Below are 16,842 nucleotides of genomic sequence, written 5' to 3'. Positions count from 1 at the left end.
CACTGTGTGAAGTTGAACCCCCCCGTAAACACACGTTGGGTCGAACGACTCTCAAACAACGCTTCACGATGTGTAGTCACTCGAGACTGGCGACACCAGTCTCGCGGTCGTGGAAATAATTTCCTCTGCTGCTAATTTTGCCTTAAACGTAATAAAAGCTGTAAAACGGGAGTTACGCGTAAGAGCGTATATCAGCTGCGCGGCGTACCACGGGCACGCGCGCTCCCTCGCAGCATTGCTTCCGCGAAGTGTGCGCGTGTCCGCGAAGTGTGCGCGTGCGCGCTTCATTCATTACTCGGGCAAGATAATGCGGTCGGCGTGGGAGCCACGCAAGTACCGTGTTCTTTTCTCGGGCGGGCGCTCGTACTCTATAACGGTGCTCCGATGAGGCAGGCGCGAGACGCCAGCTTGGGGCGTCCCATTCCTCTTTGTGCGCTTAGCGGAAAGTGCTAGCTCCATCGAAGCAAGAAGCCCGAGACAAGGCATGCGGCAGCATTAACGGCATCGCCTCCGGCGGCAGCTTCCGCCTGCCAAACAGCTGCCTCCGCCACCTTTTCGCTTCCCTTTATGTTTCCACACTATAAATATACACCCCACCCTCTCCCTCTCCATCTTCTCAAAGCACGTGGGACGGAGAGATACGACGCGGAATATCGCGCACTGCCTCCTGCGCCTCACATATAGCAGCGTGCAAGGTGTGAGAGCGTGTGCGTGGATTACACCGATGGAAAATAAATAAATAAATAAATAAATAAATAAATAAATAAATAAATAAATAAATAAATAAATAAATAAATAAAGACTGAAAGGAAGAACACGGATGGAGCCTTCCTCTTCCCGGATGACTCTGGGGACGACGTCAATGTGCTATATACTGTATGGAATCGCGTGGGCACCTGTCGTCCCTGCAGGAGTAAACAGCGCCCGCAGCCAAGCCAAAAAAAGTTTGAAAAGCCGGCGCTGGTTCTGTACACACACGCATCGTTGCGTTCGATGTTGTCCGGAGGCCCCGCACTGATAACAGATTACACTTCAGGCACGGGAGGTTTGCTGTAGACAAAATGAGATAAGAGGGTGAGAGGGAGAACCCTGTCAGCAGCGCACACATGTTTACACTTTCGATGACTCCATAACCACACCGTGTTTACCTCCCTTCTTGTTGTCGGCGCAGCGAACGTGATTGGCTCGCGTGAGCACCCGGCTGTTCTTGAGCTACAAGATCCATTAGCGAGTAATGACACCACGCTGGAGGGAGATTCAATTCAACCGCAGATACACGGCTTCCGGCTTCAAGGGACGCTAAGAGGGAACACTACGTTTAGCCAGATGTCTAGCGGGCAGCAGAAAATAATTTCCGCTGAGAACAGAGCTTGAATGAGGTGGTAAATTACGTTAAAGAGGAAGACACGATGCGACACCAATCGCGAACATCGTTAAATGTGTCGGACAAAGCGAGTGCTTGGCCGGCGACGACCGGTTCGCCGCTTTCAAGCGCAACACACTTTCGACTAGAAAGTAACGTCGTAACAGTGAAGCAATCCGGCGAGTGCTGCCGAGATATGAGAACGCCAGGCGCCGCTCGTTTCACACGCTTCGCACGCTGACAAGTCGGCCTTCTCGAAGCCGTCGTGCGCAGCTCCTTTTAGAAGCACTACCCATGCAGTACAACCTCCCGGGACAATTGGCGCTTTTCGGCGAAAGGTGATCGATGCAGACGTATCTTGTAAGAACGGCTTCGCACATGGAGAAGAAAAAATGGCCTGGCTTAGCTTATGGTTAAGCCTAGGATGCGAAGCATACGTCGCTTGGCAAGCCGTACTTCTCGTTCTTCTCCCGTTTCCGTGGCTCTTTGTAACTTGCGCTTTGCGGTCTGGCGAGCGGCCCCCTCCCTGGCCGACATCTCGCTGCTCAACTCGCTCAACGAGTGCGTCGCCTTTTATACAATTGCGTGACGTCAGTATCTCCTAGCGGTAGGAGCGGGAGTTAGGCCGCCGGCGGAGGCTGCGCGTCCGCAAGCGAGCGCACGAGTTGAGCCCCAGCTTTCACAGCTGTTGTGACGTCATATCACGCGGTGCGCCGATGTAGGTCAAGTGGTAGCTACACGGCCGCGCGCGGCGCAGCAAGGAAGAGCTCGGTTGTGCGGCTAGTATGCTTCGCATAAAATTGGAGGACGCTTATGCTTCGTCTTTAAGAGTGAGACGCGACAGAGTGTGGCAGCGTTGCCGAGGAGTACACGGAACGCCATCGCCCGTTCGGCGCGACGCGTGGCCCGTTGGAGAACTTAAGGAAAGGACGCTTGTCTCACATTTTCGCTGGACACCCGGATCGCGCCTTAAGGGAAGGAAAAATCGATCGATCGATCAATCAATAAATCAATCGACCAATAAATCGATCGATCAATCTATAAATGATCAATCCATCAATAAATTTATCCATCCATCAATCAATCCTTAAAGCTGTCGCGTTACAATCCATTCCCTTACGGCGCGGTTCAGGTGTCCACCGAGATGCGCCATTTTTCGCGATTCAGGCTTCAAAACTGTCCCGCAATGCTCTCTCGTAAGTTTTTCTTTTTTTCTCCATAGTTTCACATCATGCAACTGATACTTATTACGGTGGCGCTTCGTTCGCCTTCTCCGATTCGCCGAGAGCCCGGCAAACATTGCACGTCATTAATATGACGAACACCTGCCGCGCTTAGCGGGCGTGTAAGTTTTCTTTCTCCCGAAGGAAAGATGACAGCAGTATTGATACGAGTCATAATCTACCACCATGGCGCATGTTCTTTATTTTAGTGCAGTTTTCTCCTTTTATTGTCCCTCTCAACGACAACAAGCTATACACCGTGCATCGCGGTTCGCGGATAAGCCTTTCTGCTCGAAATTCCGCCCTTCTGTGCTCGTCCCGCGTCCTGTAGGATCAATTCAACGCACATTTTATCATAAAGAGCCATTCTGTGCGCACGCGAGTACATTTCTGTTGAGTGTCGCGGGGCGCACAAGAAAAACACAAGAACTATAGATGAAGTACGGGCTTACTTCAATACGCCACGTGTGCTCCAAATCCTAAAATGGCTAGACTCCCTGCCTTTTCTTGTTTTCTTTCTTTTTAACCCTCCCTCTCTCTCTCCCTCTGTCCACACGCGCTCAACAACGTCCCAACAAAAGCAAGCTAACATGCTTTGAAGCAGGCCACTCGCGCCACGCATTCAATATAGTGGAACGTTGGCAGCGCGTGGCGTTGCGTTTCGTCAAGGGCCGTCAGCCGCTATCACGTCCTCTTAAGACGCGGCAATGGAAAAATTTGTTCAATATATTGGACACGGGAACCGCACGCGCGGTGGCCACGCAAGCAGATTGAGTGCGACACAAAGCGCCTTTCTCAGCTGCTTTTAGAACCTGAGCTGCGGTCTATTGCGAGTGAGTGTGGCCAAAAGCCTCTCTCCTCCTCTTCGTGAGTTATCGCAAAGATGGCAGTCAGTGCGAGCGTGTTTCCCGGTGGCGGCAATAATAATAATAATAATAATTGGTTTTGGGGGAAAGGAAATGGCGCAGTATCTGTCTCATATATCGTTGGACACCTGAACCGCGCCGTAAGGGAAGGGATAAAGGAGGGAGTGAAAGAAGAAAGGAATAAAGAGGTACCGTAGTGGAGGGCTCCGGAATAATTTCGACCACCTGGGGATCTTTAACCTGCACTGACATCGCACAGCACACGGGCGCCTTAGCGTTTTTCCTCCATAAAAACGCAGCCGCCGCGGTCGGGTTCGAACCCGGGAACTGCGGGTCAGTAGTCGAGCGCCCTAACCACTGAGCCACCGCGGCGGGTGCGGCAAAAAAGAAAAAACTAAAAAGCGGGAACATTCACCTGCACTTCAGCAAGCGGCACATCACTTTTAAGCACTTATTAGCGCTCGTAACAGGGCAACTCACACGCATATAAGCAAACGTTTGAGCGAAAAGGTAGCTCTAATTTCCCTCCGAGTTCCGAAAATTGTAACATTTTTCTCCGTAGCATACATTTCACGGTATACGCACAGAGAGGTATTTTAAACATGTTTTGTAATCCAAACTACAATATCCTAAGTGTTTGAAAAATCAAGAAATAAAACATTGACCCAATCTACATTCCGCGTCACAGGAGGGCATAGCGAGCTAGCTATTCTGGCTCCACTGTTTAGTAACGCGATTTGCGTCCTTTTGCACTGCAGCTGAAAGCCAGTCTGCCGCTGTCGTTGTCAGCACCGGCCAGCCCCTAAGGCCCGCGATGAGAATGGAGTAGAACCGAATAAAAAGAATCGTCGCATTAAACCGTAAGCCCCTCAGACGGAAAGCGTTCCCAAACACCAGCGCAGTACTTCGTGCGGTGCTTAGCGCCCTTGCGAAACGTCACGACCTCACGAAAAACAGCCGGCATTCATCCACGGTCATTGAACTGTATAACCACTGACAGACCTGCCTTACCTGTTCAAGCCCGTTTGCAGGAATGAGCTCTTTTCGCGAGCCACGGTCACGAAAAGCGAGAGGGGAGTTTACGATGTTCGCTAGTCTTTTTTTTTTTTTTTTTCAGTCGCGAACCAAAACCTCAATGGCCGAGCGCTTTCGGAAGTCACGCACGCAAACCGAGAGTGGGAGTGAACCCAACTAAATTGAGAACAGTGCCGCGCGCGGTCGCTGCGTGCCGTCCGAGAAAACTGCACGCTGCCGCATTAACCCGCTCATTCCGCCTCACATGCGGGAGGTGCGAGGTTCGATCACCAGTGCCGCCGGGTACCCACCGGTAACACAATGGGTACAAGCTTTCCCTTGGCCTGGTGCTCGGCTTATTAATGGTGAAATGCTTGGGAAATCAGTCTTATAAAGACCCAACCTTGAGAAGAAAAAAAAAACCTTGTGCCATGGCGCTCTTTGGCCACAGAGGCCCTTGCGCCATAAAAATTAGTCATCGCCATCATCACCATCATCGGAACCCACTAATTCCTCACAGATGGCGCACCGAATCATCGACCAAAACCCTTGACTGTGCCGCGCACGTTTGGTGGACACAATTCTCCGTCCGCACTAAGCTCCCGCATCAACATCCTTCGTCGCTGTAGGCTACGCTTCGAGGGCGGAGCTTTCAATACTCGTTCGCACCAAGAACGGCTCAGTGAGTCACTTCGAGAAATTAATTAACAAGCTATTAAAAACTTATCGAGAAAGGAAAAGCTTGCAGAATAATCCGTGCCACGCCTATATTACCCTGCTGCGTAAAGTGGCAGTATAGGTATCCTTTCTGCACTGTGACCCTTCGCTGTCCTTCTAACGGAGCTTCCACTGCGGTCCATCTATTCTTCCATGCTATCATCCATGCTTGTAAATACAACTGCTCCTTCGGGTGAGCTTAGACCTGTACTGGTGAGGTGGGCCCCCTAGTGATGCTCACGTTTTACAGCGCTATAGCTGTACAAGGGTGCACCTGCGCACAGGATAAGCACAGGTGCAGTAAGCACAGGTGCAGAGCAGACCTTTCGACCACGGACAGACGTACAACAAAAATGAGCGGGCGCGACAGACCGGACAGCGGGATCCTGGACACATGGGAAGGTTAACACGTAACCGTAAAATGCATTTCACGAATTAATAAAAAAAAACAGATGCCGCCATGGTCTGGCAGACGTTGAAGCAACGAGCGTTAGCTGTTTGGTTTACTAGAACTGACGCCATAGTCACGTGGCGGCCTAAGTCGGCCGCCCTCTTTGATTAATTCATGACGTCATCAATTAATTATCATTACTGGCCAACATCTTGGATTTATAAGTGACGTCACCAATCAATCACCGATTGGGTTGCTATATCGATTTACTGTGGGGGCCGCCATCTTGAATTCCTCGGACTTGGGAAAGTTTCACGTCGAAGGGAAGTGGAGCAGACCCCAAAAAAATCGAGAACCGTGATGAGTAAGAGGTAACGCTCTTAAAAGGTGCAGACAGAGAAGTGAATGGAATAAACCCTTCCGAAGCAGGGATGGCGCCGACATCCAGTGCTCTTTCCACCTTACAGACAGACAGACAAAAGGCGCCGCCCACAAACACACAAAAAGAAAGCCTCCGACGCGAATGACGCGGCGCGAAGCGTGCAGTCACGAGGGTCGGCTACGCCGGCTCCGTAGACAGCGGCGGCACAAGTCCAGGGTGACTAAAGGGTGATGCAAAAAGGGGCCGGCACTGTGACGCCTGCAGACAGACGCCAACGACGACGGCAACACGCTCAGCGTTGCGAGCACTGCAACCGCGAGCGGGGTAGGGGGGGGAGATGGGACAGATTCCGGCCGTTCCGCGTTCCTGCGCTCCCCGCTGCGGTGCCCCAGCACTCACGGAGAATAAGGGAGAGGGAAGAGAGAGAGGGAGACGACGAGCCCAGCCAGCGATGCCGCCACGGCACACAATGGCAAGAGAGGCGTCGCCTGGTCCAGAAAGCGAGAGTTTCCTGAAGCTCCGTCTCGAGGGGCAGTCGCGAGGGCAAGTCTGGAACACGACGCAAATGAGGTATCCGAGCTCCCACGGGGGAACAGGGTCTGCCAGAGCCCGTGTTTGCGGGTCACGAGCGTGTAAACATCCTCGATATTCCGCGCTGGGCGAACGGCCAGACGCGGAAAACTTCCAAGCCCTTGGCGGGGATCTTCGTGGTTTAATTACGTAGTACAGGCAGCGTAGGTATGAAGGCGGTCGCTTTAGTGTCGTATAAGAACTACAATACCTGTTTTTTTCCTGGTGTGGTGAAACAATCGGCCAGCTGTGCACACGCGAATGCATTATATGGTTCATTCGCAACCAAAACCGGAGTTGTTGCCCAGACGAAACGGTCCGAAAACTCAAGTGACGTCACTATGGTCCCAGATTGGTGGCTCAGAAGCAGGGCGCAGACGTAAAGTTACAAGTTCAGAGTCAACAGAGGACCCAATGTACGCGTAGAGACGCAATAGTTTTTAGGTCAAACGCCTAAAGGGTGAAGGCCTTTAGGCCAAAGGCCTTTAGGTTGAAGGTCCTTAGAGCAAAGCGCTTGTCCTGTCTCGTCGTGGTCCTTCGTCTTTTGGTTCCTGCGCTGTTTCTTTAGTTACGATGTATTACCAACACGCCCAAGCCTATTCACTTCTTAGAGCAAAGGCCTTTAAGAGTGAAGACATCTAAAGTAGACGCGTTTGATACAAAGACCTTGACTGTAAAGACCTCTGACATAAGGCCTTCAACCTAAAGGCCTCTGACACATTAGTACGAACTAATAAATAAATATAGCTAACTCATAGCCCACGATGAGAGACAAATGTTTTCGCATTCAAAGTACGTAAGCACTCTAATTTTTTTTTTATCTTTTCGCAAATATGAACCATGGTGTAGCCTTTCATTCGAGTAGCTTGAGCTTACAGTGATCACCTTCATAATGATTCCGACTACGCATGCATACCCCGTTTAAAGAGCCCACCGGAGTCTGGCGGAAAATTAAAGCGCCAACTCCAAGGGCCCTTCCTGGGCGTACGCGTTCAGCGTCGGCGCTCTTGGCGTACGCCAAAAACGGTCTGCGCATGCGCACTGCAGAAGACGCCAGCGAGCCTCGGCGAGGCGCCTAGATATGTCCGTGCTAGATATCGGCGTCAGCGCAGGGTCGCTCACGTACGCGTCGGAAGAGGGGTCCGGTTTATAACAATGGGAGGATCGGCGGGACCTCGCTGACTCTTCATGGCTTGAAGCTCTTCCAGGTTCCCCGAACTTTTCTTCGCGGTTTAAGTTGTCCTTTCATCGCCCCCCAACCCCTTCTCTCCACGGCTTGAAATTCTCTCCGTCCGCTCGAGAGGGGAAGCGAGCCAGCACCAGGAACATGGTGGTGCAAGCCCCTTTTCGACGCCCGTTCCGGCGTACGCGCCGACGCTGAGCGCGCGCCCAGGCAGGGCCCTTGGAGTTGGCGCTTAAAACAATCGTCATGTGCGAATTCCTGCGGGCTGCCTTCCCTACGCACCTGAAATGACCGACCTCGCGCACCGAGCGGCAAACAGCGTGACGGCCGATCCGGTGCGAGCTGCTTAGAAATTTCTATCCGGGGACTTTGGCGCGGGCAACCCTCCGTTCCTTTTCGCTGCTCGTGGCCTCCTTCAACACCGCGTCGAGCTCCTGCAGCCGTGCTCCTTAACGGCGTCGACATAGGAAGACTGTCTGCGTAACTCCTCAGCCGCCTGCCGTGAAAGAACAAGGCTGTCAGAATAACGATTACCTGGGCCGAAAGAGGAGCCGAGTGGCTTCCGAAAGCGGTGCTTAGGGAGTGGGTTGAGTAAGAGTACTTAAGCCACAAGTGGATCAGTCTCTCGAGATGGATCGTGTCCAGACTAAACGGGAAGGCCTCGGGATTGCGGCATCCTCGTGCGCTATTTCATCACCGCCGACGACGGTCATTCCGTGTATACGGCTAATACGGTCTGCCACATATATCGTCGATGAAACGAGAGCGCTGAAGGAGTCCCGACAGCCGTGACTAAACCTACGACGGGCGTGAGCTCAAGCTCAATCGGCGGCCAACACGCCGTTTATCCTCCGCGTTCTACGAAGTGTCACAAGCACTGGCTATGTAAGAAGACATACAGTGCATCGCCCTCAAAAATCCTCCGCTCCACAACCAGTAAAAAAAAAAAAAACGCTCACAATCTTGACAGAGCAGAGGATGAAAAATATGTCATTGCGCAAGTCACTCGTAAGCTCGAATACACAAGCCTTCCAACGCTGCCGAAACCAAGGACGGGAGACGAACCCATTAGTCCCACGTACGCACGATTCGCGCAGTCTGTCCACGCTCTGCGCGCGCACATTACGTATGTACACACGCCCGCGTCTCCAGGTGCGCACAATGCGTAGCGCACCTGCACACACAAACGCACGCGAGCGGGACATTCGCCTTGTGTGACACAGTTAGCGGATCGACCGCGCCGTCCCAGCGCGCGCCTGTGTATACACACAAACGCAGAACAATAACAAGGAGACTGTAAGGCCGCCATGCATTATTTCTGGGTGACGTCAACGCCTTCTCTCCAACCCCTTCGTCCTCGCACAGGAGAGTAACGGCGGAGTACAGCCCGTCGCGTGTGCCGCCCTTGCCAAAGGAGAACATAAAGGATAATTACTCCACCCGGGAGCCGCGCCAAAGGTCACCGGATCACGGGGCGAACACGCACACGCCTCCCTTCTTCTCTTCACCCCCCCCCCCCCCCCTTTCAGCTCCGTGTATGCCCGAGATCCACTACCTCGTAGTGCATCACGCACACTCCAGGTGCATGCACGCACACACACACTGTGTGCATATATGCCCAAACACGGGCGCAGCAAACGCGCGCGGTGGGGAGTCTCGACTATCGAGCAGGGCGCAGGTGGTAAACAAACAGGGCCCGCCGATATATGAAGAGCACTCCGAATCGCGCACGGGGGAAGGAGGGGGGAGGTGCCCGTGATTGCACGCGGCGGAATAACCTCGTCGAGAGAGCCTGTTCGCCCATCACTTCCCGTCTGGGTGGAGGATGCGCCCCCCCCCCCCTTTCCCCCCGTCTGATCCATGCCTGTTTGCTCGCTTCCCTGGGCTCGACTCCACGTGTTTGTTTCGCCCCGAAACGCGACGGCAGTGGAAACAGATTGCTCGACGCGAGGGATGAAAACAGGTGGGCGGTATACTACTATATACAGGCGGAATCGATGGAATCCCGTACTACGCGAGAAAAGAAGAGAGACAGAGTAATAGAGTTGAGAACGGCTGACACCAAGCTCTGGGGCAGTTTTCAAAGAGCGAGGCAGTTGGGCATGCATGACAGGCTCACGCGCATACCGCCTTTATACATATATACCCCCCGACTGCCCGTTCTCGCTGTTAAACCTCCGCATCAGAGCGCTTTGTCGCTGCTGATTGCATTTCCAGAGCGGAGCTTTTAATAATTTCGAAAGGTCCGCATCGCGAATGGTTCGCTGCGCACTACCGGCGAGCTAATTAACTGCCAATTAATTTCCCTAAGATGGCTAAATGGGGCTCAGTGAGGAAAGAAAAAAAAGCAATGCAGAACAAGTGAATGCCACGTAGTGAAATGGAGACTTCTGAAACAGCGACGGCGTATACATCCGGTCCTTCCCACGTCACGTACCTGCCGCGGTGTCTCAGTGCATGGTTATGGCGTTCGGACGCGGGGTCGATTCCAGGCCGCGGGCGCCGCGTTTCGGGGGAAGCGAAACGCAAGATACGTCCGCGTGCTGTGCGAAGTCAGTGCGTGTCAGAGAAACCTCGGGTGGTTATAAATTAATTTCGAGGCCTCCACAAGGGCGTCTCTCATAGCAGATGAGCAGCTTTAGAACGCACAAGGAAAGAACGTAATGAGAAAAAAAAAAAACAACTTATGGATGGTTGTGTTGGGTTTAATGGCGCATAAGCAACTACGCCTATCATGCGGCAATCGATGGATGGATAAATTATTTCAGAAAAGGAGGTATGCAGGTCTCCGTGACGTAAGGCGGTCAGGGGATCATGTGCTCTTGGGCCCAGACGACCTCGACGGCTCGCTCCGTGGCCAGGCGTTGCACGACCTGGTCTGAGCTACGCAATACGCGTCCTCCTACTGCTCTAGATTAGTGAGCTGCAATTCTTTAAGTGGTGGATTCTCTGTGCAGTCCCACAAAATATGTGGTACGTAGCCTGAGGCGCCACACCACTTGCATAGGGGAGAGGGTGTAGCCAGGTACATGGCGGTGCTAAGGAGGGAGTGGGTCTGGAGCTGCCTTCGTATGACCTCCTGTTGGTGGGTGAGAGATTTGTGTCTGGCAGGCAACACCGCTCTCGCCAGGCGACAGTACTGCGTGATTTCGCGGCAGCTGAAAATGCGGTCCCTAACAGAGCATAGCTCCCAAGGGATTTCAGGATCTGCCCGAGCTGTAGGGCATGGGCTGCCTCGTTTAATTGCCGGGAGGAGAGAGAAATAAGCCGGTGCCCAGACAAGCTGGGCAGAGCGAGGGAGGGTATGTGGTGAGGATGTGAGGATAGCGGGTGCTGCAGGGGATATCCCGCCTTTTGAGAAATTTCGGATAGCAGTTTCGGAGTCACTAATTATGCATTTGTCGCTGGTGGAGGAGTGAATTGAAAAAAAAAAAGATTCTTCTCAGGGAGATCAGCAGAGTACAAGAAATGGAAAGCCGCGCTAATTATCTCACTCTGAAGAAAGATAAAAGAACTGGAGGCAGGCAGGTAACAGGGCTCTTTTCTTTATTTTTTTTGCGGGGTACTGCACAAGGCTACCGTATTGTAGAAAAAAAAAAGGGGAGGGGGTGCTAAGCACTGCATGTCCGACGAGAGCACTGCAAAAGAAGCTTATGGTAGAGATTGGGGGGGGGGGGGGGCGGGGGGGGGGGGGGTTGGCTACGTTTTTCGCCGGCGGTATGAAGTGCAGGTAGATGCACCTACCCAACGGCATAAAAGTTTCTGTGCACAAATACCCAGGAGCGCCTTGTGCCTACACCTCGAGCATATACAAGCTTGTTTTGAGATTCTGGTAAACGGGAAACCAACACGCCCGGTCGTGATGAATCTTTCGATTCCGGAGACTACATCTTTTTTCGCTAAAAGCAACGAAAAAAAGGTATCCAAGCGCATACAGTTAACCGGCCGCAGTTCCTGGACGGTTGAATAACACAGAAGTGTGCAAAACTTTCCACGAGCTAATTCAACGCCAACGAGGGCACGCCGGCACCCGCGTAGAGAATTCGCGAAAATAAGACACAGGAGAATGCACCGGGAACAACCAACCCTAAACGTGCTCGGCAAAATAAACACAAGCACCCGCAAAGCACCGCGGGAGGAAACTGTGCCACTCCAGCATTAGCAAAATTAACCTTACAGCAGCGCCGCGGTCAACCATTAGCGCCCGTAGTTATATACCGGCCCGCCAGCAAAAGCCACCACATTCGCACACTGCACGCAACACGAGCGCACGGTGGCCGGCATCACCCATTCTGACGACGACGGGTCAGGCGCTTATCACAGCCACGCAATTTCGGTGCAAGGCACCGGCACACACACTCACCAGCCACGAACCAAGCCTGCGCGTTCAATCGATACATCATCGCCTCACATCACTCCCCCTTTTCTGCCGCGCGACCACGCCCACGTGTCCTTCCCGGGGAACATCGAGCCCTGCTCGTGACCTTTCTTCCTGGCCCGCGACGCGCAAACGTGTTCTCTTCCCCCCCTTTCCTCCTCCTCCTCCCTCCCCATTTCTCCGTGAAGGCAACGACAGCCTCCTCCCGTGATATACGAAACCAAGCTCTCGCCCAGGTTTAGCGGGTGTGCACGTACTTGTAATGGAAAAGCAAGAACCGCTGCCCCGCATCGCATGACTGTCCCGCAGAAGCTGTACTGACCCCTGAACTATCGAGAGACACTGTCGCTGGAAAAGTGGGAGGAGCGGGACGAAAACCGATGGAGAAAAAGCCTGGACACGAAGAGAGAGAGCATATGTCGTGCATGCACGCGGGGAAAAGCGTGCGAGGAGCTCGGCACGCCCTGGGTTTCCTTTTTTTTCCGCGCGGTCGCCGCATTAGCGGTGCACGGCCGTGCTCATTATACGTAGGGTAATTAGGGCGCCACATCACATCGTGCCCCGCAGAATGAACGCATGTATACACCCGCGCACTACCAGCGCGTGGTTAAGGGGATTAAACGTCACCAACGTTCGGAGCCGGTTAAGTTAACGGCAGCGAAGGAAGCACACGGGTATTCGCACACACGTGTGCTGCCGTGCACGCCCCGCCTTGACTCATCGACTGCCGCAGAGAGTCGTGATTCTGCGGAACTGCGACTCCCGTCGCGGCGATTTTCAGGTAATCACTGGGCACGTTAAGTAACGCGAGGTGGTCGAAATTAATCCGCAGCCCTCCTCCAAGGGGGCTCCTCCTCTCCTCTCTCTCTCCCTCTCTGCCTCCTTTCGCTCTCACCTTCATCCTATCTCTACCCGACAGTGAGATAGTTCCTGCGCCTTTCCTTTCCCCACAACAAACTTCTTTCTTTTTCAGCAGTTCTAGCCGACTTTCAACTGGTGCAAACACCAGATACACTTGCACACAGAAAATGATAATAATAATAATAATAATAATAATAATAATATTAATAATAATAATAATAATAATAATAGTAATAATAATAATAATAACAATAATAATAATAATAATAATAATAATAATAATAATAATAATAATAATAATAATAATAATAATAATAATTGGTTTGGGGGGAAAGGAAATGGCGCAGCATCTCTCTCATATATCGGCGGACACCTGAACCTCGCCGTAAGGGAAGGGATAAAGAAGGGACTGAGAGAATAAAGGAAGAAAGAGGTGTCGTAGTGGAGGTCTCGGGAATAATTTGGACCACCTGGGGATCTTTAACGTGCACTGACATCGCACAGCACACGGGCGCCTTAGCGTTTTCCCTCCATAAAAACGCAGTCGCCGCGGTCGGGTTCGAACCCGGGAACTCCGGATCAGTAGCCGAGCGCTCTAACCACTGAGCCATCGCGCCGGGTCACGCACGAAAGAGACAAAACTGAGTGAGCTGCAGGATTATTAATTTTTTACGTGAATCTCGGAGAGTTTTATCTTCGGAGTAAAATCCATCGCCCTACAGGGCATCGTACATGATGCCTCAAGCGCTGAAGCGCTTTGTAATACGATGCGTCTTTTGCACTGCGGGAAGGAGGATCACAAGGGGCAATTGTCGTCATACCAAGACGAATGTGGAATAATAATAATAATTGGTTTTTGGGGAAAGGAAATAGCGCAGTATCTGTCTCATGAATTTCAGTTTCTAGCGCAAGCATTTTGGGTGGCTCTGACGGAATGTTCACCACTTCACTGCGCGTTACTATGCCCAATCTACGCGCAGCCAGTTAAGAGAAAACTCGTTTGATGTGTTAGAACCTGCTAGGTTTATATAGCTCGCTCTACAAGAAACACATGTAAATAATGCAAAGAAAGATCTTGCACTTACGGCCCACCATTATTCTTGAAAACAGCTGCATCTACCGAGTGACAACAAAATGGCCCCATATAAGCCACAATTCATCACGAAGGAACGAAGGCATGCACGACACTGCGCTTGATGGAAGCGTCGCATTATGAATTGTTCCACGTGATTTCACATGAAAAATGTCTCTCCAGAATAAGCAAACGTGTTGCTCATCATGTGGACGCAGCTAACTCCAGACTGCCGCATCATTTATGCATTTGTCCCTGGAATCCAAATATACCGTATTCGTCAAAAGTAACCAGGCTGCACGATTTGCTTCTAACTCGTACAGTAGTGCCCTTACGACTTCCCTAAAGATCGAAAGGCTTCGGAAAGTGAGCCTAAGGGTCCTCCTTCCCTTTCAGAGATTTAAATCGGGTGACACAAGAGCGTCGCTATACGACCGAGCAGCAAACCATGCAGCCTGATCACTTATGGCTACTGATCCGGAGTTCCCGGGTTCGAACCCGACCGCGGCGGCAGCGTTTTTATGGAGGAAAAACGCTAAGGCGCCCGTGTGCTGTGCGATGTCAGTGCACGTTAAAGATCCCCAGGTGGTCGAAATTATTCCGGAGCCCTCCACTACGGCACCTTCTTCTTCCTTTCCTCTTTCACACCCTCCCTTATCCCTTCCCTTGCGGCGCGGTTCAGGTGTCCAACGATATATGAGACAGATACTGCGCCATTTCCTTTCCCCAGAAAACCAATTATTATTATCACTTATGGCAAAGACGATGCAAAATCTGAATCTGCCCACTTCTAGCCGAGATGCACAACGCAGCGTGCACTGATACGCAGTGATCGGGCAAACCGACACCACAGCGCAGACCTGGCGTATGTATAATGCATGCTCGATATATGCACTTACAGTGCACGCGAATACTACTTCGTCGTCACTCTTCTATCGAACATAAGCTCTTTGACTCTGCGGCACGGCATGACCACCGAGTGAGAGCAGCTGGAGATGTTGCCCCAAAGGGTCAGCGTTACTTCATTTCTGGATTCTACCTTGAACGATTAATAACTGGACGCCCCACTCCAGTTGTAGCCAACACAGTGTTGTGCGCGTGTTTTAATTCCTCACACATGAACTAACCACGCTCACAACCTGGACACATTTCTTATTGTGTAAATAGTTTGTATATATTACCTCTCCCCCTATCCCTTCGTCCTGTCCCCTCATCTCTTTCATTTCATTTCTCCATTCTACCTGCTAACCCTTATTTCCGCTGCCCCAGCTAAGGAGCTTCAATAACGATGGCAGATGCCGAGGCTAGCAAAAATCTTTTCCTTCCTTTTTACTATTATTTTAACAAAAACCACTACCACCACCACCACCTCAAAACGTGTGTAATGATGCACAGCCTCTGTCAAGAGAACAGAAGCGAAGGGATTTCATTTCATTCTGGGCCATGTTGCGCGGCTCGTTACATGCGGACAGGTACCTGCCTACACTTCCACCATTCGGCTTAATTTTTGTTCTGCAGTCGTCAAAACTTAACCTATACCAATGCGCCCGATACGACATCCAAGTTACTGCTACGCTGCCTCGATACTCGGTCAGTTGACATTCGTTCCAGTATATATGGAGCACTGGTGCCCCCTGATGCTTCCGGTATTTTCAGTGAACTGGCCTGCCTAAGCACCCGAAATTTTACAGCGAGAGCTGTTTATGGGACATTTTAGCACCGCAGCACACGTCGCGTCGCACCGTCCGGTTTAGTCTGCATAGCACGAGATGGCGCTGCAAGCCTGCTTGACCGCAGATGGTGCAGCCACAATATTCGTCCCCTTAATCCTTAGACTGCTCTGCGCCCGCAGTTAAGCAGCCATGTTGTCATTGCGCAGCTCGGGTGAACTCTCGCCGAGTTCTGCGACTTCTGTATCGAACTGATAAAGAGTGGAAGTTTGGGCTAGTTGGTTCGTTAGGAAGAGGAAAAGCCGGACGCGTGTGTTCGTCTCTCTTCAGTCGTCCGTGTTCTTTGCGCTACTTTGCTTGTTCCTTACCTAGCCAGCATAAACAATGACGCATTTTCACTTTTTTTTTGCGCCCCCGCACCGAAAAAAAATTTGTCCTCGACTGCAATCTGTGCACAACGGCTTTCTAAAGCGCTGCATTTTTGCCGCTGAATCCGCGCACAAAAAGCTCACCTTCTTTTCACATCAGAGCACGCGAAGAACTCCGCCTATACAGGCGTCCGGAAACCGCGCACGTGCGAGCAGAAGGCGTCTGGACAGCGTCATCCTCATTTAGAACCGCGCAGCCAGCAGCAGCAGCAGCCGCAGCACCTTGACGCGATTCCGGAAGCCCGCATACTCTGTCCAGCGCAGGGCATCCCCCGTCCGAAGTCGTTCATCATTGTCGCGCTCTCTATAGTAACGGCAACACCACCACGGCGCCGAGCACCAACCAGCACACACAAGCCCAATTGTTACGGCGCCCCGGCCGCTCCATGCAGCATCAACGCCAGCAGCAGCGTATAGGCGCGGCGATTACTCACCTGGCGAGGTGTTAGCCGCACGAAGGCGCCGCAGCAGCAGCAGCCGCCGCCCGTCGCCATTCATCACCGAGCAAATGGGCAAGGCGCAACAGGGCGCGCGCACACCGCCGCAGCAGCAACACAAATCCCGATCTCAAGAGCTCGGGACGAGCGCCGAGCAAAGTTACGAGCGCAATTTGCCCGAAGCACGCGAGCCGTATACGTGTGGTGGCCACGGCCATGGCAACAGGCAGCGCGAAATGCCCCCCCCCCCCCCCCCCTCCCCCGTGTGCATAATACGGACGACTGTG

General features: G+C 52.2%; 1 protein-coding gene across 4 annotated transcripts in view; it reads right to left on the bottom strand.

Moving 5' to 3' along the window:
* Positions 1-16,842, bottom strand: part of Camta (Calmodulin-binding transcription activator) — a 388,479-nt gene that overhangs the window by 361,687 nt on the left and 9,950 nt on the right. The gene's annotated exons all lie outside the window — the stretch shown is intronic.

This window comes from Amblyomma americanum, chromosome 2 (genome assembly GCF_052857255.1).
Source record: "Amblyomma americanum isolate KBUSLIRL-KWMA chromosome 2, ASM5285725v1, whole genome shotgun sequence".
NCBI classification, from domain to species: domain Eukaryota; kingdom Metazoa; phylum Arthropoda; class Arachnida; order Ixodida; family Ixodidae; genus Amblyomma; species Amblyomma americanum.
The sequence above is the reverse complement of the archived record's forward strand: the minus strand, read 5'-3'. Positions and strand labels throughout refer to the sequence as shown.